Raw genomic sequence first — 25,484 nt, forward strand, 5'->3', positions numbered from 1 at the left:
CCCTGGCGGTCCAGTGGTTAAGACTTCGCCTTCCAATGCAGGGGGGTGTGGGTTCAATCCCTAGTCGGGGAGCTATGGTCCCACATGCCTCGCAGCCAAAAAACCAGAACATAAAACAGAAGCAGTATTGTAACAAATTCAATGAAGACTTTAAAAAATGGTCCACATCCAAAAAAAAAGTTAAGTACAAAACTTTGCTGATGATTTACATATTTAGGACCAATAAAATAATGTGAGATTAGCTGTACTAAAACAGAATGTTGAGCTACATTCACATTAAGTGACATTATATAGTCTGAGTTTATGGAAAACTTCTGAGATGGTGAGTGACCTTTGAGCAGAAAAAGACAGAAGGAGAAATGGCCTTTTCTACATTCTATTGTGCCTCTAAGTAAAATGCTTGGTAATCTAGCTACAAAGCTCTATGTCATTGGCCTTAGGCACGTACTATGATCTACCTTGTGAAGATCAGATTTTGCCATGGAGAGGATTTGTAAAAGTATCACACATTCCAGTACCGTTGGCAACCACAGCTACCAAAAACTCCAATTTAAATTGATGAGCCTAATATCAGATGATAGTATCATTTCCTTGTGGGTGTTCTGGGAAAAGGTGGGTAGGAAATGTATAAAAGTGAATACTTTATTGACTGAAATAACACTTCATCATTTTGAAAACATAAAATACATTAAAGTTGTTATAGCATCATACATGAATATTTCACTGTATTTTAGACCTTGCCTACAAGCAATGTTTTCTGCCCTTTGAAAGAGAACCATGCTTGTGGTATGCATTAATCATAGAAAAGATTAAACACTGAAAAGAAATTCAGCCTTTAAAGACAATTTGCTTTGATTGATTCAGTGGGTTCTCCTAAAAAGTTAATACCCAGAATTATTGCTTGTTAAATTGGAGTTACAAATTCTTTCAGAGTTACTTAGTATTTTCTTTAATATCAGTATCAAGGAAGGCAAAGCAAATTTACATATTTATTAGGAAATACAGGCACATAATCATAAAACAAGAAAACACAACGTTTTTATAGACTTTATTTTTTAGAAGTGTTTTAATTTTACAGAAAAATTGAGAAGATAGTATAAAGTGTTTCCATATACACTATACCCATTTCCCTCTGTGACGATCAACTTATATTAGTATGTTACATTGTTACAATCAGTGAACAAATATTGATACATTATTGTTTACTATAGTCCATACATTAGTCCAGTTCCTTAGTTTTTACCTAATGTCCTTTTTCTATTCCAGGATTTCATCCAAAACATCACATTACATTTAGTTGCCATGTTTCCTTAGGCTCCTCTTGGGTTTGATAGCTTCTCAGATTTTCCTTGCATGACCTTGGCAATTTTGAGTAGTTAGGCTTGTGTAGGATGCCCGCTACTAGAATTTGTTTGATGCATGTTTCATGATAATATTGGGATTATGTGTTTGGGGGAGGAAGACCACAAGAGTAGAAGGGTTATTTTGTCAGATCACATCAAGTGTACAAAGTATCAATATGCATTATGAATGCTGAGGTCGACCTTGATCACCAGGCTGAGGTAGTGTTTTTCAGGTTTCTCCATTGTAAAATTACTGTTTTCCCTTCTCCATATTGTACTTTTTGGAAGGAAGTCAATATGCTCAGCCCACAACTAAGGAATAGAGAGTTATGCTTAAGATGGAGTACTACATAAACTATTTGGAATTCTTTTGCACTGGAGATTTATCTATTCTCCCGCATTTATTTATGTATCCAATTATTTATTTATATCAGAAGAACTCACGGATTTTTATTTTATACTTTGGGTCATAATCTAATTCTACGTTAGTTACTTTGTTCCTCAAATTGCTCTAGTCCTGACCCTTGTGAACTCTTTTCAGTTCAGTGGCTCGTGCGCCACTCTGAGGTATCCCCATCCTATATATTTTTTTGGAACTTCCTTACTTTCTGACACTATAAGATGGCCTTGTATATAAATCTTGTATATTTACTGCCCCAGTCCTAGAATCAGCTATTTCTTCAAGGATAACTAGGTCTTTTTAGTGGAGAACAGCATTAGACAGCAGGATCTGGGTGTGGGGTGTGCTAATTGCTGCCCGGATGTCATTGCTTCTAGATCTTCTCAGCTGACAGAGCAAAGAGATAACATGTGTGTACATTCCCCACGTATATGGACATATCTATAAGTATCTCTCTACATAACCATGTGTGTTAAGGTAATATGAAGCAATATTAAGCTAAGCATGAATGTATATTGATGTTTCCAACTTTAATCTGTTACCACATAGATCATCTTAGCCTCATCTCTTGCTTATCTTTAAATTTCAACTGCGGCAAAACACTTGACTTTTAGAAGTATGAAAATCAAATTGTAGCTACTTTGGGAAGCCACATCATCTAGCAGAAGAATTCTTAAAGGGCAAGGTGTATATCATCAAATTTTAATTTACAGTCAGCAGTACTTTGTAACATCCATAGGCCTCCAGACCTCTGCTTCCAAGAAGATGAAGTAGCCCATTTCTCCCAGGTTCTTCCACTTAAAACTAAAACCCTGAACATAACAACAGACAAACATAGGAAGACACTGAAAGGTGGAAATGAGAAGGCAGACTTAACTAGGGACTTTGGGACTTGAGGAATAACATGGTGATGAGTCCCCTGTGTTTCCTGTTGCTTCCCATACATCCTGGAGAGGGTATTACAGGAACCCCCAATCAATAACCACCAACAGAACAACAGACAAAAAAGCTTCAAAAAAGAAAACACAAAACCCCCGTTCCCCCTAGCCAAGGTATGAGGAAAGGGGTTGTCAAAGACAGAAAACCATTTGGGCAATAATATACACACTACTCGAGCCAAGTGCCAGTGGAATATTGCACCCATCCCCTATGTCCTGTGGTTTCAGTTGGGCCAAGCTACGATTTGATCTTCCACACCACCCCACTCCTGCCCTCCAGAAGAGGCAGTGCTCTGATTCGCCACCAGGGCTGTTTCAGTGTGGTGCAGTGGTGAGCTGAGCCTCCACCCCTTTGCATTAGCAAAGAGACTTTCAAAGGTGGTGCCTGACAGGCTAGTTAACACTGGGCTGCCCTCACACAGTCGTGGGGTCCAGTGGTGGGACCTAGCCTCCGTCTCTCCCTGACATCGATAAGAATAGGATGTTACAGGTTGGAGGGAGTAGGCACCCCACTAACCCCCAACACATGGTGTCAGTGAGACCCAATGGGGTGCTGAATCCCCATAACCGTCCTGAGGCAGTAAGACAGAATGAGATGGCACAAGCAGGGCTAGTTGGCAGTTCTCTTCCTCTTACCCTGGTGTCAGTGGGGCCAGCAGGTAGCTGACCCTCTACCCACACCCGGCATCAACAAGAAGGAATGAAGTGGGAGGAAGGACAGCAAACACAGCAAACACTTCACCTCTCCCCTCCCCTGGTGTCAAGAAATCTACTGGGGAGATGAACTTCCACTCCTACTAAAAGGCAACAGAATGATATTAATGTTCCCACTTTTGGGGGGAAGGTGTCAGAAGGGCCAGTAGGATAGCTGAACTTCTACTTGATCTGTCTGCAATGAGAGAATGTAAGTGCCCACTTTTGCTGGGGTTTTGACAGTAGGGCCCAGTGGAAATCTGTACGTAACCCCCCAGTCCTCATACTCCACCTCCAATAGGATGACTTCCTTCTAAAAAGTAATAATAAAATTAAATGGGATACAGAGTCATATAATAACTCACAATGTTTAGAATCCAATTGAAAAATACTCATGGCACCAAGAAGCAGGAAATCACAGAATAAATGAGAAAAGACAATAGACCTACACCAGCACTGAGATAAAACATCTATTGAAATTATCAGACAGGGGTTTTAAATAAGCTGTCACATAAATGCTTCAATTAGCAATTATGTGTTCCTTGACGGAAATGGGAAAAATAGAAAATGTGAACAAAGAACTAGAAGTTATAAGAATAAAAACAAATGAGAACAGTAGAACTGAAAAATACAACAATCCAAAAACTTTGCTCAAGAGTAGAGTGGAGATTACAAAGCACAGAATCATGAACTTAGAAGAGATCAATACAATGTACCACATGTACAGAGAAAAATAGGCTGAGGGGTAGAGATGGGAGAAAGAACAGGATCTCAAGAACCTGTAAACAGTAACGAAAGCACTAACATTCATATCATCAAGGTTCCAGAATGAAAACAGAGAGCACGTAGGACTGACAAAGTATTCAGAGAAATAATGACTAAAACGTTCCCAATTTTTTAGAAGACATAAGCACACATCCAAGGATCTGAGCAAATCCAAAGAGGAAAAACACAAAGGTATCCTTGTCAAGACGCGTCATAATTAAACTTCTGAAAAGTAGAGACAAAACAAATCTCGAAAGTGGACAGGCAGAAACGATGCATCACTTATTGAGAAACCAATTCCAATGACAGCATATTTCTTGTCTAAAATTATGGAGTCAGAAGCATTGACATAACATTTTTCAAGTAGTAAAAGAACTCTCAGCCACAAATTCACACTTTTTATATCCACTTTCTTGTTTGACTTATATTAATGGACTACCAACTCATCTTTCTATATCCGGGCCTGCCATCAGACTTCTCCAAAAATCTAGTCACAGTATTTCCAGAGTGATCTTTCTGAAAAAGAAACAGATTTTTCTTATAAAAGTACCTGATTGTGTTATGAAACTTTTCTCTCTTCTAAGTTACCAGGTAAAATCCTTCAATGGATTCCCATCTTTCTTGGAGTAAAATCTCACATCCAAACTCTCTTTGTCCTTTTGGGCTGCTGTAAGATTATACTGCAGGTTGGGTGGCTCATAAACACCAGGAATTTTTTTTCTCACGGCTCCGGAGGCTGCGAGTTCAAGAATAGGGTGCCAGTATGGTCAGATGAGGGCCCTCTTCTGAATCACAGACTTCTCATTGTATCCTCACATGGCAGAAGAGCTTAGGGAGCTCTGTGGGGTCTCTTTTATTAAGAGCACTAATACCATAATCATTTCCCAAAGGCCCCACCTACTAATACTATCAGCTACGGAAATTAAGATTTCAACGTATGAATTTGGAGGGGAACACAAAGACTAGACCATAGCACTTTATACATACATGGACTATGCATGATCTGGCTTCTACCCCCCTCTCCATTGTCTTCTTTTTCTACACGCCAGTGAGCATTTCTCTTTTTTTTTTTTTCCTTTTTTTTGCGGTACGCGGGCCTCTCACTGTTGTGGCCTCTCCCGTTGCGGAGCACAGGCTCCGGACGCGCAGGCTCAGTGTCCATGGCTCACGGGGCCTAGCCGCTCCGCGGCATGTGGGATCTTCCCGGACCGGGACACGAACCCGTGTCCCCTGCATCGGCAGGTGGCCTCTCAACCACTGCGCCACGAGGGAAGCCCTAGTGAGCATTTCTTATACTGATTATGAATGGAACTCCTTTCTGGACTGATCCTTAACCATTCATTTTCTGGCAACTGTGAATTTATCTTCTCTTTTCCTCAAAACTTCACCCTTCCTTCATGTTACATATCCATTTCAATTGCCTTCTACAGGAAGCCCTACTGATATCGCCCATATACTACTGTCCACAGCATGAATTAAGGTCTTACTGTGTCTTCCTATAGCACTCTGTAATATCTTTTACGGTAACTATGGATTTTCTTACTTGAGTGTCACAATACATTGAATTGTAGGTGGCACTATAATGATTTTAGTAACAGTAACACTGGTGCCTAGTTTATCCCATGACATACTTTAGGTGTTCAATAAATGTGTGTTGAATGAGTGAATGAATGAATGGTCAATTTGAAATCTTAATCATGTTACTTTTCAAAAATCTGTTAAAAGATACCACAGTTTTCCAGAAGATTAGGGAGTTAGGACCTGAAACTTGATTTAACAGAGGAAATTTTTACTCATACATCCTGCTTAAATACCTCAAAGTAAAACCATAAACCCAGGAATTTAAGGTTATCCATTTGGACTTTCAAGCCAATAGTTAATATCTCCTGCCCCGACTGTATTAGATGGTTTCGATGCTCCACTCATATCTCCCCAGCACTCATCATTCCAGTATATGCTGATAGAATCATGCTGCCGCCTGCAATTATCCACCTTAGGGCAGGCCAGAAGTGTACAGGAGTTAATGTATCTGGGTGTAGCTTTCAACCAAGGACAGAGGGGACTGGAAGATAAGTACTTCAAGTTTCTCACCGATTCTTGGGATAACTCTGAGACATGTTCTGTAGAGTTTCACAGAACTCGCCTGAAGTACTGGCAGCAGTTCCCTGCAGGAGTAATTTATTCGGTAATACACCTCTGTTGGCTTCCTTCCATGCCTCCATTCTCAATTCCCACTCCACTTCTGAGTTTTCTGGAAGCACCTCCCAGATGAGCAGTTTGCACTCAAATTATCGCCTCAAGTTCTGCTTCTAGGGGAACTCAGTTGATAGCCTCCTAACAACCCAGTGCTCCTTACAGAGCCGTCACTGGTACAAGTACCAAGGCACGGCACATTACGTATCACTCCTCCTAAATCCTAATATTTTTAAACAGATAGGAAAGAGCATGACCTTGAAGAGAAAAAGAGTTCATATGAGGATGGCCAATGGATAAAGGGAAGGAGAGACAGTGCCATTTGTTTTCCATTAATGATAGTGTGAAATGTATGGGCAGATGGTCTAACAGGTGTGACTATAATTTGAGGAGCCTGCTCCCTTGGTTACAGAAGACTGCTATTGTTATTATTTTGGAACCACAACCTCATGACTTTATAGTTTCACTTGATGTAACCTTCTCCTTTACCTTTAAATCTTCGTACATCACTGAATTGCAGCCAATAGATTTATTTTCTCCCTATGGCTCCATCACAGAAAAAGACACACACGTGCGCACACACACACACGCGCGCGCACACACACACACACACACACACAGAGTTTTGTGTATGCCAGTGCTAGAAAAGACAAGCTCATGGTGCATGTATGCAATGGATATTGTACATTACAGGTCTCTGTGAAATAGTCTTCTGCAGGTTCCTATGTTTATTTTATGAATAATTAACTTTAGTAAAGTTAATTTCCTGAAGATCTTGTTGAAGACTGAAGAAAGGAAGTAAATTGTAAAGAAAAAGACTTCGAAACTTGCCCTTTTCGCCCTCTCTTTGTGTCTTAATGAACAAAGGATAACTGGGCCTTTTTTGAAGCCTTTGCTTGAGTTGAAGACACAAAATGCAACCTGTACTCTTATCATAATATGTTCAGTTTATGAGTACCCAAACTTATAAACCGTGAATTTCCCTAAAGTTATTATACCATCTAGAAGATGTTTGCTTGGACGTTTACTTAAAACCAAACAATTGAGGTCTATGTGTCCAAATAATTTCCTTCTCTCTTGCTGTCTCCCTTTCAGTTTCCTGAGTTTCTGGGAAGGCCTGGTTTCCCCAAAGGAACGATTTCTGGTAGAAGTCTGAAGGTCTGACCCAAGAAGAAAAAATCCAGTACAGCCAATGAATTGAGGACAAGAAGTTTTCCGATCAGGTAGGAACATTTAATCTCATACATTACGATCGCCTTAAGTAAGGTGTGCTGATAGCTGGATATGATTTAACTGCTTGGAAAAAGATGCATATATATTATATGACCTACCCCACAAGGAAGCTGTTCTCAGTTCTCTTAGAGGTTGTGGTGTTTATCAGAGAGCGCCTTGGGGGAAAATGAATACAATAACAGTATGATGCTTTTTTTTATTATTAGCTCATTGTTGCCAAGTACACTTGGTGACCTTGGTGCCTGTGGTTTAATCCAGGGGGTTAGACATGTGGAACAGCACATTAACCCTCTTTAGTATTTTCTCCCAAGACAAATCATTTTTATAGGTTGTCTCCATGGTCTTCTAGTTGCTTATCAAAATTAAGCATCAAGCCTTCTAAGTGTGCAATAGCCCCAGTCAGTGTGAGGAAATCAGCTTGGTTCTTATTGGGGCACAGCTTCTTGGCCTTGGCACAAAGTGACTTCACATAGGGAGTTAGAAGGAGGAGAACGGGACATGAGAAAGGGGAGTTCTGTGTTCTCATTTACCTATGCATGTTGAAACTCCACTAACAGCTTTATTTTCATTAGCAATTTGTGATAAAAACTTAGGGTAAAGGGAATAATGAAGCTGTCCCATTATATGGCAGGACAAAAGATAGTAGTGACATCAAAATCAGGGCCTGTCCATCTCGTTTGCAGCTATATACTGAGTGTTAAGCATAGCATTTGACCCCTCATCAGTATTCAATAAGAAGATGCGTGTTGAATGATTTAGGGATGAATTGATGAATGAAAAAAGTTAATATGGTAGAAAATGTGTTTTATCCTTGTATTTTCGTGTGTTGACTTCTGTATTTCAAGACCCAGCACTGTAACTGACACATAGAATATAAGCAATAAAATGTGTTGAAAGAATGAATGAGTCCCCACTATTCTAAGAATAATTTTAAGACCAACACAGACCCCATATCTGCCAGAGGTATCCAGAGGTGAAAGCCTGGATCTCAGCTAGTGGTAGAGCTGACAGGATTTATCTAGTTTTAATAATTTACAGCTCATCCCATTACATTTAGGCATAGTACCTACATGAGCCATACAATTAAATGTTGACTGAAAAACAATGCACAACCTAGAAGTTGAGAATTATGTTTTATGTGGAAGACATACTGAGGACTGAAATCAGGAGACAGCCTCTCAGATAGCTCTGAGGGACTGTTCTGAAGAGCTAAGGGAGGGCACAGGGTATTTAGAGGTTCTTGCAAAAAAAAAAAAAAAAGACAGGTAGTTGGAACATCAAAAGATTACTGTTAATTAAAGAAACTAGACATCTTAAGTTAATAAATGTAGCACTTTTCCATATATGGTGAGATGCAAGAATCTGGTCTCCTGGAAATCATTCCCTTGATTTGCACTTTAATTATCTAGGGCCAGTATCCTGTTTTCTCCATCCTGAATCCCCTCAGGGTGCGGCTTTGGGTGTGGCTTCAGTGGCTGATGGCTTGATGGCTGTAACATCCTGTGTTACTGATAAGGCTGGCTACATTCTTTCTCCACATAAATGACTTGAATATGGATAGTAAATCTGTGGATTTGCAAAACGTAATTCTTGGAGCATTTTTATAAGGACAAAGTTAAGGGCAATTTCAGAATCACTAGTGGCTAAAATTGCTATTTATACTTTTCCACTGGTAGGTAGTAATCTGCTGTTGCTGTCTTCAGTATTCCCAAGGGATAACAAAAGCCATTTAATTCAAGAAAGAAAGGTAAAATTTAGCACAATGCAGCTTCCACAAAACCAAACACACACCCAACTCTCTCAGATATGAAGTAGTAATCTAAAATAGAATCCTGGAACTAATTGCAAAACAAGAGCAAATGTACTCATATTGGATAATTTTATTCTTTTATTAATGTTTGATACATATATGTATTTATTATTAAAATTCAAAGTTGCTGTATGGAGAAATAGTTTTGTACCAATAGTGTCTTTGTATGTGTTTATCAATAATGTATGAGATTGCCTCCTATGCTCCTTTTCTTTTATTGGGGGGGGGAGGGGGTGTGTCACGCTACGTCAAGGTCGGGAGTCAAACCCGCCACGACTGTCCATGAGGGGTTTTCCCGGGTCCCCACTTCAGGCCGGTGGGGGTGGCCAGGGGCAGCCGAAGACGTGCGTACGTGCGTGCGTGCGTGCGTGCGTGCGAGCCTGCGAGTCCACGGGGCGGATCGCGCGTGCCGGGAGTGTTTCAGCCCGGCCCCCGGCTCATTGTGGTCGCCTCACGCCGGCCCGAGTTCGCAGCAGCGCTGGAGGCCCCGGGCCTGTGACCACAAAGAGGGAGCCGGGGGTCGGACGGGAGCGCTGCGGCGGCAGCTGAGGCCCAGACCAGGCCCCCCTCAGCCTCCCGCCTGCCCGCCTGCCCCGCCCCCGCCGGCGGCGCCGCGCCCCTCCCCCAACCGCCAGACTAGCGCGGTGCGGGGCCCGCGCGCGAAGACATGGGGGAGAAGCTGGAGCTGAGGCTGGAGTCGCTCTTGGGGACCGAGCCCGCCGTCTACCCGTGGCCGCTGCCGGTCTACGTAAGTGCCGTCCGTCCCCTCCTCCCGGACCCCCGCTCCTGTTCCCCCACGGCGCGCGCTGAGCCCACCGAGAAACGGAGCGACTCGAGTCGCCAGACCCTCTTTGGAGCCCCCCTTCCCGCCCCGCCGTGGTTCTCCGCGGCAGTTTCCAGCCCCCGCGCGCAGGGTGGGCAGAGGGGAGCCGGCGCCGGCCGGGGGTCACAGACTCGGCCGCGGGGATCCCGCGCTTCCGAGGGGCGCCCGAGCCGGTCTGCGGTTGGCTCTGCAGGGCTGGGGACCCCGGTCCCCCCGGTCCTGGAATGTCGGCGGGCTTGCCCTTCTGTACTTTAGGATCTGACATGTAGGGTTTCTTTTTCCTGGTAGTTTATTCTTAGCGCTGTCAACGTGCTTAGTTTTTTTAATTTTTTTTTATTTTTCAGGGCACCCTTTCCTCCCTCTCTCCAGTTTTTTTGTGTTTCTGTTTCTGTTTTGTTTTAGTGAGGCATTTTGTCCCTCTGATCTTGAGTGGGTGGGCTGGCAGGACACTTGGAGAGGAGGCGTTCTGTCCCCTGATCTTGAGTGGCCTTTGGAAAATGACAGGCCAGACGGAAATTTACACAGGCGTCCGGTGATTGCAGAAATGCAGGGTGTCCGGCTAGGTGGGCGCCCGGCCTGTCGTCCCCCGTGGCGGCGTGGTGCGCGTGTTCCTTGTCTCAGGGTTTACGCTTGGGCCCCGCAGCCCAGCTTCCAAAGGGAAAGCGCAGCGGGCGCCTTGGGCCGGCGCCTTTGGGGCGCCCTTTCGTGCGCTCGGCTTGCGGGGGACCGGCCTCCAGGCGACCCGGCGGGGAAGCCCGCGCGACCCGGCCCTCGCGCGGGCTCCGTGTGTGTCAGTTTGTGGAAAGTGTGTCGCGCGCGGCCGGGGTCGGGGTCGGGACGCTGGGACCACCTGGGAGCCGATGTAGAGGGATATGATTTCCATTTTCAAGGCGCATTCATCCTGTGCAGGGAGACAGCCTAACATAAAATTTGCCTAACAAAAACTATATTAACAGGTGGAAAGACTATCTCCCAGTTGAACAGTGGATGCCTGGGACTCGTTTCATTGCTTTCAAAGTTCCTTTAAAAAAGGTGAGCAAAAGTTAATACCGTATTCTTCCAGAAATCTGAATTCACCATATAGAGCCCTGGCTCTCAACCCCGTCGTACTCCATTTTCCCTTTTTATAGCAAATACTTTTTAATACCTCTTTTACTATCCAGAAATGGGATTCATAGACAAATACAACCAACTTTTGTACTTAATTAAAAAACAAAAAAAAACAATGCAATGCCCTAACTATAAATAAAGAATAAAGTAATTTATAAGAAAGTAATATGTATCTCAGTATGTAAATGTTTGGGGATGACTATACTAGAAATAAAGAAATAGTCGGTTACTTGTACCATGAATGCAATAAACTGTGGACTTTGATTGATAACGATGTGTCAGTGTTGGTTCATGAATTCTAACAAATGAAGCACACTGGTATGGCATGTTGATAATGGGGAAGGCTGTGTGGGATGAAGGAGAGAGGGTGTAAGTGGGAACTGTGTACATTTTGCTCAGTTTTGCTGTGAATCTCAAACTGCTCTAAAACTAGTCTACCAATTAAGAAAAAAAGTGTGTGTTGCTGACACTTGAATAACCAAAGAGATCAATGGAACAGGGTACATGTATAAGCCAAATACATGAAAGAATATTTAGCAGTGAAAGCCATCCTTCCTATATGTAGATGTTCAAGAAGTATTTATTTCTGTGTCTATTTTCAGGCACTCCGCTTGGAGCTGGCAATACAGTGGTAGGCAAAATTGATGTGGTCCCTGCCTTCTGGGAGTTTAGAGTCAGGTTAGGAGACCAACATGAAATAAACAAACATAGAAATAACTATATAGAAGTGAGCTTATTTTCTTCGGTCTAATCTCTCTGGAAGAAAGGATTGTAATATCGCTTGTAAGCTGCAGAGGAGGAAACTTGACTTTGAATCTCATATGTTAGCATCCCAGGGTTTGAATAAATGGATAACATAGTAAAGGATTTTAAACATATGTTCTTCCTTATTTTATTCTTTCGGACAGAGTTTTGAAAAGAATCTTGCTCCAGAAGAACGTTTCTCCCCCTTGGATCTCTTAACAAAATCCAAGGACAGAATGAAGAACTTGGGCTGATTATTGACTTAGCAAATACTCGCCGCTCTTACAAGCCAGAGGTAAATGGAAGGCGTAATTGAAAATGACCTTCTTTCTGATACTGTAATAATTCATAGTAGTTCAGTAGTTATCATCTTATGCTAAGGTGAGTCCTGGCCTTCTCTCGTGGGTTCAAAAAGGGAAGCTAGTGGTTTCCTTAAATACACATTTGTAATTGCTGTTTCAAAATGAGATGAAAGATATGAATTGAACTGTAGTATTTGGCAGTAGGCTCTAGATATGCTTAAGAAATTCTATAAGCTTCCATGTTCTACATTTTGAAAATGAAGTAAACTTTTAGTAGTTACAGTAGTATCCTAAAAAGAAAGAAAGGTATGTCCATTATGTCTTTAGCACTTATGTTAAGCAGTTGCCTGAGCATGTTTAAGCATCAGTGTAAAAGACAATTGTTCTCTAAGTTTTATGCTTCCTTTTCCTGATGCCTTCTGATATAGTACAGAAACCCATCTATTCTCTTGGCCCATGTAGGACATTCCAGTGCAAAAGAATTATCCTCCTTCTGACCTGTTCCATGGCCTTGGGAGACAGTAACACCTAATGTCTTTTAATATTTGTAGAGCAGTTTGCCATTTAGAAAGTTCTTTCATATCCGTTGACTTAGTTAATCTTCACAGCAATCCTTTGCTCTTGAAGTGGAAGTAGTACTGATATCTCCTACTGAGTGCTTACCCTGCACTAAGCTCAGAGGATAGACAACTACAATTACTAATTTTACAGACGATGAAACTGACTCTCGGAAAAGGAAGAATTGAAATTTCAGCTCTGTTATTGCTTTTTTTTTATTGTGGTAAAATATAGAGAAATCATATTTCTTTTAACCGTTTATAAATATGCAGTTCAGTGGCATTAAGTACAGTCACAGTGCTGTGTAACCATCACCGCTGTCTAGAACCAAAACTTTTTCATCGTCCTCAACAAAAACTCTGTAACCATCAAACAGTAACAACCCCATTTTCCCTCCCACCAACCCTTGGTAACCTCTATTCTATTTTCTGTCTCTGTGAATTGGCCTATTCTAGGTACCTCGTGTAAGTGGAATCTGCAGTATTTGTCCTTCTGTGTCTGGCTTATTGCACTAAACGTCGTGTTTTCAAGGTTCATCCATGTTATAGCACGTAACGAAATGCCATTTCTTTTTTGGCTTAGAAAATCCCATTGTGTGTATATAGACCACAGTTTGTTATTCAACGGTTGATTGACACTTGGTTGTTTTCCACCTTGTAGGTATTGTGAATCATGCTGCTATGATCATTGGTGTACAGATATTTGTTCAAATCCCTGCTTTCAGTTCTGTTAGATGTGCAGCGTAGGTAGTAGCAGAGTTGTTGGATCATAGCCTACTGCCAAATACTAAGCTGTACGCTTAACCTGTGAGAAAGTGCCAAACTGTTTTCTACAGTGTCGTCTTGTTTTTAAACAATTATCACAAATTTTAAGCATATACAAAAGTATAAAACTACTGTGAGTGTTCCTTGTATACCCAGGAACTCATCCAGCTTTCTTATTTACCAACTGATGGCTGTCATGTTTTATCTATACCCCCACCTGTTTCACCCCATTCCGTATTATCTTGAAGCAGCTCCGAGACAACATGTAAATTACACCTGTACGTTTTTGGTACGTGCATTTAAAATATAGGACTTTTATTCCTTAATATCATTTTTTAATATTAAATACCCAGGGAGTGCTCAAATTTGCAGTTGTCTCCTAAACGTCATAAAAAATTGTCTATAAGAATTTTGAATTAGATCCAAATAAGGTCCACACTTTGCCGTGGATTGTTAGGTCTCTGAAGTCTTGTTTAATCTATAGGTTCTCCCTCCATGTCTCTCTCACTTTTTTTTTCCTCCTTGAATTTTGTTTTTAAAGAAACCAGGTGATTTGTCCCATCTAGATGCCGATGATTACATTCCATGTGTTGGTAACATATCCTTCAGTCCTTTTATTTCCTGTAAATCGGTAGTTGATCTGAATGAAGCTTGCATGTTTTGTTTTGGCAAGACAGTTTCATGGGTGATGATGTGTTCTTCCATGGAGACGTATATAGTTGTGTCTTTCTGTGGTATTAGCAGTCACTGATGATTCATACCTACATCCATTAATTCAGTTGAGGCTTCAAAGAATGGTGGATTCTGTTGTTCTTTTTTTCACTTATTAGCTGGGTATATTTGTACGAGGAGAAGATTCCCCTCATCAGCTGTTTGGTTGCTCAGTTGTAGAGGCATGATTCTCTTCTTTTATTTAACAGTTTTCAAAATAATGAGTTGATTCACAAATATCCTCCAGTGTTGACCAGTTTTGTAAAATTTTATTTATTCCTATCACCGTGGACTCCGTTACAGTTATTATTCTAACTGAGGCCCTATCTTTGGCCAGTTGGAGCTTCTCGGTGACTCCTGAGTCCTTTTGACATGACATCAGTTGTTTCTAGACTTTTTCAGTGGTCAGAGCTAGGAAATATGTACGTTTGTTTTTAATATTTTTAAAATATGTCATAGGTTCCTACTGCTACTTTCCATTTAAATTCAGAACTAGAGAATTTTCACTTATCCTTTTCTGTCTTCTATTGATAGTCTACTTTCTCCCACCTCAAGAATACCAGTTCTCAACAATGCCTGAAATTGCCTCTGTTTCCTAATTCGAATCCAAGTTCTTCTGACTCTATTCTACTACTCTCCTTAAATCACAGCCGCTTTATGGCCCTTGAAATGTAAGATAGAACATAAATGTAGGCAGAACTGTTTATGTCATTTTGAGTTACATGTGCATTCATTCACATAGATTTGCTTTTCCTTTTGCATGCCTGGTAACTGTCCGTTCTGCAGTTTGAATGAAAATCAAGTGATAATTACTGGTTAAAGCAGCTTTGGAAAAAATGGCTCTCATCAGAATGACTGACATACAAAGTTTAATGTACTCTCCTGGTTTATATTCTGCCTTCTCTAATTAATTTTTTATTCTTTCCCTACAAAGGAAATAATACATATTTTCATGGTTTTGCCTTATAGGACTTACCAGAAACTCTTCCTTATTTAAAAATGTGTACAATTGGGCATCAGGTGTCAGATGACGACACTAGTTTTAAATTCCAGTGTGCTGTTAATGGGTTTCTGAAAGAACATAAAGATAACGGTGAGTTGCTTTTGTGTTTGTTTTTGTTTTTCCTTTACCTGAACTTTGGTATGCATTTTGAGTGGGGTTGGGGATTTTTAACATTTTTAATAGTTCTGACATTCGTGTCAAGTTGTGTTTGGTAACATTAAGGTGGAAATGTCAGATGGTGCTACTAGAGTACGGTGTTTTTCCTGTTTATGGTCACAAACAATTTAGTTTAGTTTGGAAAGTGATCTTTGTGAGAAATATGAACTGAGCTAGCTTACTTATCTCTTTTTTAAAAATTTGAATGGAAAATACATAAAAACATAAAAATGTTCTTTTGTCCTGTTTATTGGTTGAGAGGTGGAAGAAAAGGTTTAGACTCTCAGGTTCTTAGCGTACATAAAAGAGAAAACAAAAAGCAAAGGTTCAGAGTGAGACAGATCCCTAGAAGCAAAACAAAACAGAGTGGACCAGGTAGAGTGGCTTCCTCATCATATATGTGTTTAAGATATTTTTGCTGCTTTTACCCTTCGGGTGCAAGTGAGGAAGAACACTACCACCTCTTACTCTTATCTTCAGACAGGAAGAACTTAAAAGGCTGGTGTTTTCTTGTTTCCGCTTTAAGATCTACTCTGTTGATAGTAGGTGTTAATAGCGTGTGAATTTTAAGGATCCACTTGCCTTTTTCTAGCATCTAACTATCAGAAGGAACATGGTGTTTGCCATGTTTTAAGACTGAGGAATCTTTTGTCTTTGGAACACCACTGACGCCCATGTGAAAGTGTTCATTTTGTCCTCTTTCTAAATTTAGCCTGAGGAGTGTGCACTTTATTAAATCAATGTAACAGACAGTAAATATTCCGTGTATATATAAAATGATGCACGTATATACATAAAACAGGGAGTAGGGGAGAGGGAATAGAGATGGAGGTGGGAAGATAGGGGATAGGAGGCGAGAGAGAGAGGGAGAGACTGGAATTTCAAGATAAATGTTCATTCTATAACCTGGTTGCTTAATGCAGGTACTAGCTCTTAAATATCTTCAGCCCTATTCACAGATCTTCCGTGTACTTTAGCTTTAAAACTTGAGAGGCTTGGCCTGTCCTGTGATAACCAGGGTGTCTAGAAAGGAGGCAAATTATCTGATGTGTTTAAACCGTAGTCACAGAAATGTTACCTCTTAAGACGTTAGGGCGCAGCTGCCGGCCTACTCACTTCCTCCAGGCTCCTTTGTGTGTGTTCTGTCTGTTCCGCGTGGGCTAGAAGATCCTTACAAGTGCATGAGAACACGTTTGTAAACCTTGATTGTTCACATGTTATACCAAGTGTAGTCCATTGCATATGCTGACTCCTCTGTGGGTCTTCTGCATGCAGTGGGCTAACTTCACCATGCTGTCTGCCATTGCAGTCTCAGGACCTTAGTTATGATCCATTGGTGACTTCCTCTGCTGTAAGGCCCTCCCACAGATGCCAGGCTCACTGATAATGAGGAGGAGACTATACTACGCACTCCCTAGAATGGGTAGAGACTCAGAAAATGAATTGTTTCAGTAAACACCGAGAGCCTTATAGGTTTGTTGTTAGGGCACGGGGATACAGAGGTGAGTAGAAGTCTTTGTTCAGTAGCAACTTACAGTTGTCTAGGAAGAGAAACATGTAGTGAGTCTAAGTGGGTTAATTATGATAAAAGAATCAAGTGCAGCAGGAATATAGAGGAGAAATTGAGGAAGGCCTGACTGAGGAGACAGCGTTTGAGCTGGGCTTGGGGGAAGAGGATTTTGCCGGAATGAGGAAAGGACAGCCCAGGTATTGGGGACAGGTACAAAAGGCCCAGGGCTTGAACTTGTGCTCTGGAGGGGCAGCCTCTGGTGTGACTAGAGGGTAGTGTGAAAGGGCAAAGAAGTCATACATTCATTTTCAGCAAATATTTGTATAACACCTTCTAAGTTGAAGGCACTGTTCTAGGAAGTAGGAAGAGAACAAAGTTCTTGCCCTTACGTACTTTCCATTCTAGTGGGGGAGAGAGATGAATAAATAAGTCAATATGTGGAGTGTCAAGCGGTGGTAAATGCTTTGGAGAATAACAAAAGAAGATGAAGAGGTGAGGGAATGTGGTAGGTGATCAGGGAAGTCCCCTCTATTAAGATGTCGATTGAGCAGAGCCTTGCAGTGAGAAACAAGCCATTGGATATCTGGGAGAGTGGAGATGGGGTGGGAGGGTGTGTCCTGGGAGAGTGGAGATGGGGTGGGAGGGTGTGTTCTGAAGCAGAAGGAATAGTAGGTGCAAAGTCCCTGAGGCACGCCTGTGCTTGGCATGTTTGAGGAATAGTAAGGAAGCCAGTGTGGCTGGACAGGGGAAAGTGAGTGAGGGCAGGGCAGTAGAGAATGAGATCAGGGGAGGCTGGCAGGGCAAAGGAGGGAGGTGGATGATGTAGGTCCTTGTAAGTCATAGTTTGAACTTATAATTCAGTTGGAGAGACAGACTGATATCTGTTTATAAAGAGTTCTCAATGCTGTGCTAACAACCTGGGCTGTATTCTGTGCTAAGTGAAGATGTTCAAGCGACAGAGCAATCCAGCCAAGTTTATATTTTAGAAAGATAACAGCGTCACTATCCAAGACACATTGTAGACTATGTATGTAGTACGTGTATAGTGTGCTGCTCTTCTATAAACTACAGGATACCTGTTACGTACAAATACTTACATACAAGATACAAGTGTGAATGTAAGCACTTGGGAAATATCTGAAAGAACCACACAAGAAACTGGGAGAGTCGGACAACTTTCCATGTCCCGTATGATTGGAATGCTGAAGGGTACACACACGAACTAATGGACGTGTGCTACCAGCCTCCGGCTAAGGAGGGAAATTGCAGGCATCAGAATCCTCTTTACGGATCAAGCGCGTTAATCCGCCTGCGTGATGACAGTCATCTCGACACGCCACGCGGTGGCGCATGCGCGGTAGAAGGAGGTCCGCGAGCTGCGTGGGCTTGTGCCTAGGCGCCTGTGGTTCGTGGCCTTGTGCTGGCACCGGGGATGCCGGGTTGGCGACTTTGGCACTCCTGGCGGGGGTGACATGAGCCAGTTCGTCGGCCACGAGGAAGGGCGGAAAGCACATCCCGGAAAGGTAATACGCCTTGGCCCCTGGGCGTTGCCGGTGGAGCTCGGAGCCCCTGGGCCTGGGCTTCCGTCTCTTGTGCTGTCGCCTGTCACAGTGGCCCCCGTGCGCTGGCCCGTCCGCGCTGTGCTAGGGGGTGCTGGTCGTCTCGCGGCTCAGTTCATAGTAGCTGAAAGGGACAGTGTGTGATGTTCTGATTTCTCCCCATCGTTTTAAAAGGGAGGCTCTGGCCATTGCTCCTTGGGTAAAATGCAGCGGGACTGCTTTTTAAGATGGGACTGTCAGTGTTGGGGACCCTCCTTAATTACCAGGATGGAATCCCCTTCAGTTCCTCAAGCCGTGTTGTTTAGGCACAGAAAATGTGAGTAATAGGCACTGGAACTAAGTTTGAGTGAAAAAACGCACCGGTACCGCCGAGTTTTCCATCGAGACAGTTGATCCGTGTTGTCTCTTGGAATTATAAAGGGCGTACTGTTGCTTCCTAACCAGTGTCCTTTGAGAGCTCTACCTCTGTACGTTCAAATGATGAATTTTGAGGCTTTGCTCATACGTGGAGTAAACCCTTAAATTCCCTAAGACCTTCCTTTCCTCCGTCTCATACCCCATTAAGCCCGCTTCAGTTTATCTCCTGAATTTCTTCTGAATCTGTCAACTCTTCCTCAACATCCTCATACTGAACTTGCCTGTCTGTTGCAATGAGGTCCTAACTAGTGTCCATATATCTTGTTTCCTTCCAATCCATTCTTCACACAAGAAACCTTAGAAGCAAGTTGGGACATTGCTCATCAACATGGCTCAAAAACATTGTTTTGAGAATAGAAAACAAACTGTTGGCCTTTAACACTCTGCGTGGTCTAGAATCCTGTCTGCTTCTCTGCTACGTGGACTCCAGCTTGGTGCCTCTCCAACTTTAATATGGGTATGCCTCTCCTGTGGATCTTGTTAAATGCAGGCTGTAATTCAGTAGTTCTGGGTGGGGCCTGGATTCTGTGTTTCTAACGAGCTCCTAGGTGACGGTGACCCTGAGAGCAAGGGTCCAGCTCCTGCCTTTCTCCCTTCTTTCTGGAAGAGCAGGACGTCTGCCCCCCCGGGAGGAGAAAACATCTGCAACGTGACTACTAGCAACCAGCTTCCCTCACAGGCAAGGGACCTTTACCACTGCTCCCTACCATTTTGTCTGAGGCGCAGCAAGCCAAAACACTGACATGCTGAGGTTTGCAGCAAAGAGGAGGTTTATTCACAAGGCAGCCAAGCGAGGAAGTGACGTGACAATAGCTCTCAAATCCGCCTCCCCAAAGGCAAGGGGCTTGGGGTATCTATGGGATAAAGAATAAAGAAGCAGGGCAGTATGAGGCACGGGGAGCATGAGGAAAGGTGATTGGGAAAAGGTGTGCTCCTCATTGTTCTGAGCTGGCGTAACTAGGCTACGGGGCTCAGCACATTCTCAGGCTGTAGTTTTCGGCCCTCTGATGGCAGGAGGTCAAAAGGCACTGGGCCAGGTGGAAGATCGGTGGTCCTCTCCAGTCTTAACCAGCTCAGCCTAACTAGACACAGCTGATTCCAAGTTCCTGGACAGTACCCGGGGCAAACATCTTATTGCTTATGCTACGTGCTATTTGGAGGACGTGCAAGTGTTCAAGCTACCTTGAGGAGTGAAGACAGGATTTGACTAATCCTTACACATGGTTTCACCTCCAGATGAGCAGAAGAGGCCTGTAGGCTGAATCTGGCTCCTGGCACCTGGAATTGGAGGCAGATGGTTTAAAAACAGGCTCTCCCGCCCTCTGTGTTATCTTAGGTAGATAGACTATTGAACCTTCCTGTGCCTGTTTCTCCACCAGCAGCATGGGGACACTCAGAGTCCCTCTCTTGGGGGCTGTTATGGGGGTTCAGTGAGCTATAGATGCATGCACAGGCACACGGGAGACACCCAGTGTGTGTTAGCTTCATGCTTACTTTTTATTAGGAGACCAGTATTGTTAGAAGATTTCTGGTTTGGACAACAGATTAGATAGGTGGTCATTACTATAGTTTATGCAACAGCAATTCACATTACCATTTGCAAAAAAGCAGTTGGTTGTCCAACGGGGATTATAAACATCCATTTACCATGAGCTACTGAACAGATACTTTACACAGTAACTACTTCAAGTACTATTTAAGATCAATTCTCTATGTTGTCTTAAGCAGTTGTTAACCCCCAATTTCGTGAATAGTACCAAGTAAGTCACTTGAACATCAGCTAGAGCAATCTGTTATCACTTAGCAAGCCTAAAGCTATAGTTCAACAATTTTATTTACTGTTCTATGACAAAAATGACTCTCAACAGCTATGCCCTGGATAAGTAATCAGCTAAAGCTAGTTTGACTGACCAAATCTGATTTACTGAGTTAATAAGCCAGTTGATTTAGAAAGGTCTAATGCCTATTTCTCATCCATTCAGCATTCAACTGTTTCCCATGCCTAAAATGTCTTTTTTCCCATTCGTACATATCCAGATTCCTACTTCTGTGCCGTAGGGCTTGGCTGAACTACAACTGCCTTTAGTGACACTTTTCTCACCTGCACAATTGGAGATAATTTTAGTCTCCTCAAGACTCCCACGGGGTTACCTCTGTTGTGACACTTGACGATTTGGTGGCATATTTTACTTTATTTTATTTTAAATAGCCTTCCATTACTCCGTGCACATCAAACGGTAAATGCTTTCTCCTAGTAAACGTGTATAACGATTTTCTGAACTCTTCTGCTCTGGGCAAGATTCATAAATACACCAGGCAAACATAGTGAAAGAGGAGACAGTACTTGTGTTATATTCAGTTGGGTCTTGATACCTAAGTGTGACTCTTAACCAAGGATTATGCAGTAATTAAGGACACAGGTTAAAGTTGTTTAGAGTGTGTCCTAAAGTCTCCCTGGCAGAATTTAAATCTCTACTCTGGAAATTGTAGACCTGAGACAAATTACTTCCCTAAACTTCATTTCCTACATCTGAGAAAGATAATAGTATCTACCTTGTAGTAGACTGAATAGTACCATTGCCCCCAAATGTCCACCTTCTAATCCCCAGAACCTATGAATGTCACCTTAAATGGCAGAAGGGACTTTGCCAATGGGATGAAAGTAAGGGTTTTGAGATGGGGAGATTCTTCTGGACTACCTGGATGGACCCAGATGTAACCACTGGTGTTCTCGTAAGAGAGAGGCAGAGGGAGTGTTTACTCCAAAGAGAATGTGATGATGAAGTTGGGGTTGGATTGATGTGGCCAGAAGTCAAGGAATGCTGTCAAGGAAACAGATTCTCCCTTAGAGCCTCTAGAAGGTGGATGGACGGCCTTGTCAACTCCTGGTTCCAGCCCAGGGAAACTGGTTTTGGACCTCTGTCTTCCAGAACCATAAGAGAATGAGTGTGTTTTGTTTTACGCAAGCTCATTGGTAGTCATTTGTTACAGCAGCCATAGGGAACTAATGCGTACCTCATAGGAACTATTTCTCCAATGAAAATGTGTGACTGGAAACACACTTGGTGGCATGTCTGACACACGGTAGGTATGCTACTGTGGGTAGTTCTTGGAAAGTAAAGCCTTGGTTTTTGAGGAATCATCAAAACCAGTACAATGGTTGCCATGTTTCTCCTTGTTCATCCTGGTGACAAAGCTGTAGAGAGAGCTCCATCCTTTCCCACAGGACGCCCACCCCTAGTACTTACAGGGAAGAGGTTATGTCTCACTTCAGGCACCTTCCTCTTTCCCTTTCTGCTTTTTGTTTCATTAATCTTCATCCAGCTGGCCTTTCTAAGTTAAAAAAACAAAACAAAACAAAACCATTTCTCAATGGATTCAGATACTACCCCAAGTTAATATTCCAACCATGTTCTTGTTCTTCTGGGTCTCACCACCAGAAATTTCTGAGCTGAAATCCTCTCTAGTTTCTAGGATCAGTCACTTTCTAATTTCTCCCTTCTCAAGTTCAGAGTCTTGTCAGTTTAGTCCCTTCCCTAACCACAACATCTATTAAGGTGACACAGCAAAGTGATGAAAGTCTAGACGGTCTGGTTTTCATCCTGGGTTTCTGCCCGCTACTTACTGTGTGGCATTAGGCAAGCTATTCAACCCCCCTGGGCCTCAGTTTCCCCCCAAAAAGGTGAATATTATGAACATTACCTACCTATAGGGTTGCCATTATGAGGATTAAGTGAGTTAATATTTGCTAAGCACTTAGAATATTACTTGTTATAGTCTAAGCACTACAGTTGTGCTTGTTAGTAATAATAAATGCAATTCCAAGCGTATAACTTACTCAACTTTCTGTCATAACTTTGAAGTGTTGGTCTATCTGTTGGCCAGCGTTGCAGGGAAATGAGTCGAGGCATGGGCTGAGGCATTGCTACCAGTGCGTGGTGTGTTCCCAGAACTAGGAACAGCCGTGTGAAATAGGTAGTGGTTCTACTTGGAGACGGGGCAGACTGGAAAATGACAGCCCTGGAGGTGTGTCCATAGGTTTGGTGTCAGAGCTGCTGCCTGCTGAAGCACTGATGCCGGCCTGAGCCGTAAATGGGGAGGGGGGCGCTGGGGAAAACAGGGGCAGAATGGAAAGGGAAAATAGGGGAAGAACGGAAAAAGATAGCCTAGGGAGGAGGTGTGGTGTCCATAGCTTCGGGGTCAGAGGTGCTGCCTGCTGCAGCACCGATGACACCCGAAGCCGTAGATGGGGGGCTGGGGAAAAGAGGGGCAGAATGGAAAGGGAAAACAGGGGAAGAACGGAAAACGAAAGCCCGGGAAGGTGGTGTGGTGTCCATAGCTTCGGGGTCAGAGGTGCTGCCGGGAGCAGCACCAATGACACCCGAAGCCGTAGATGGGGGGCTGGGGAAAAGAGGGGCAGAATGGAAAGGGAAAACAGGGGCAGAACGGAAAACGAAAGCCCGGGAAGGTGGTGTGGTGTCCATCGCTTCGGGGTCAGAGGTGCTGCCTGCAGCAGCACCAATGACACCCGAAGCCGTAAATGGGGTGCTGGGGAAAAGAGGGGCAGAATGGAAAGGGACAACAGGGGCAGAACGGAAAACGATAGCCCGGGACGGTGGTGTGGTGTCCATAGCTTCGGGGTCAGAGGTGCTGCCGGGAGCAGCACCAATGACACCCGAAGCCGTAAATGGGGTGCTGGGGAAAAGAGGGGCAGAATGGAAAGGGAAAACAGGGGCAGAACGGAAAACGAAAGCCCGGGAAGGTGGTGTGGTGTCCATAGCTTCGGGGTCAGAGGTGCTGCCTGCTGCAGCACCGATGACACCCGAAGTCGTAGATGGGGTGCTGGGGAAAAGAGGGGCAGAATGGAAAGGGACAACAGGGGCAGAACGGAAAACGAAAGCCCGGGAAGGTGGTGTGGTGTCCATAGCTTCGGGGTCAGAGGTGCTGCCTGCTGCAGCACCGATGACACCCGAAGCCGTAGATGGGGTGCTGGGGAAAAGAGGGGCAGAATGGAAAGGGAAAACAGGGGCAGAACGGAAAACGATAGCCTGGGAAGGAGGTGTGGTGTCCATCGCTTTGGGGTGAGATGGGCTGCCTGGCTGATCTGAGAAAAGCGAGTGAAAGTGGGAGAGCTTCTCCCTAGCTGCTAACTCTTCTCAAGGTCTAGCACGCACTGAACACTGGCCTGCCGGCTCAGCCTGGGTGTTGCCATTGCATTGTACGTGTCACAGAGCAAGGGCGGGCGGGTCAGGGGGTGGGCTGGGGGCCCCACACAAGCCCAGCCCCTGGAGAAACCCGGCCCGAGGGCAAAGAGCCCGAGCCCTTCTGGACTTTCTAGCGGCTGGGACTTGTCGCTGTGGGTGGCAGGTGTTTGGCACCGGATGGGCCACCATGCGGAGACTGTTGGGGACTGTGGAAGGCTTCTCCTCCAGAGCTCACGCTGCCTGGGCACCGGCTCTGCAGACCCCTCAGCCCTGGGTATGTATCGGCCAGCCCTTCCCCGCAACGGGGCCCAGAGGCCAGAGCCTGCCCAGAGCTGAGTGCAGGAGGCACCCAGAGCTTGCCAGGCTGTGGCCCGCCTCCTCCGTGGACCTCCCCAGCTTGTCCGCGAGCCCTGGAGACAGGAGCAGGAGCGCCTTCTCCAGGGCTGCTGAGCTGCCAGCATCACCGTGAGCCAGGCGGTGAAGGTTTCTGAGCAGGGGATGCAGAGCCCTGACCCGACTGGATGCTGCACCCCACGATGTCCCTTCCTGGCGGGTAGGTTCTTTCTTCACTTGTTTTTCGAAATTTGGTAAAAGAACATTTCAACCTTCGACTGTTCTTCAGGGTATACAGATGGTAGTGGCTTAGCCGGGATTCGAAGCAAGCCTGTGTGATTCCAGAGCTCGTGCTCTGGACTCTGGCGCCTCCTTATCATATATGCTTCATGTGTTACTTTTTCTTTTGTTTCTTGAAGTCCTTATGATACTTAGCCCTAAGTGCCATACCTGTAATGAACACATCCACTGCCCTGTAGGAGGTGTTCTTTTGTTCAACGCGTGAATTGGTCATCCACCACACTGGGTTCTAATCTCAGAAGATAGGTCAGGGACCACCAGTTGTCAGCATAGCACCATCCCACATTTCTGATTGAGGCTTGGAGCCTAGATTTTTCCCTTTGGTCTAGTTTGAAGGATCCAGGTATGTAAAGCTTATATTCTAGATAAATCATGGGCTATCCTGAAAGGAATTCATCAATGAATTATTCTGTATGGATTAGAAGCCAGTTTCTCTGGCCTTCCTGGAGTATATCCAGTAAGGCATCTCATTCATGTCTAGAAAGCAAATATATGATTTATTGCAACTTCAGCGTGGAGCGATGTATTGGTTTAAAATAAAGTACGAGCAACACAATTTGGTCATTGTGAGTATGCCGGCTGGGTCCACTCTTTACTACACATATGTAACTCTAG

The sequence above is a fragment of the Delphinapterus leucas genome, chromosome 13 (assembly GCF_059928025.1).
Source record: "Delphinapterus leucas isolate spDelLeu-1000000601 "Yukka" chromosome 13, BTC_Dleu_Yukka2, whole genome shotgun sequence".
Taxonomy (NCBI): Eukaryota; Metazoa; Chordata; class Mammalia; order Artiodactyla; family Monodontidae; genus Delphinapterus; species Delphinapterus leucas.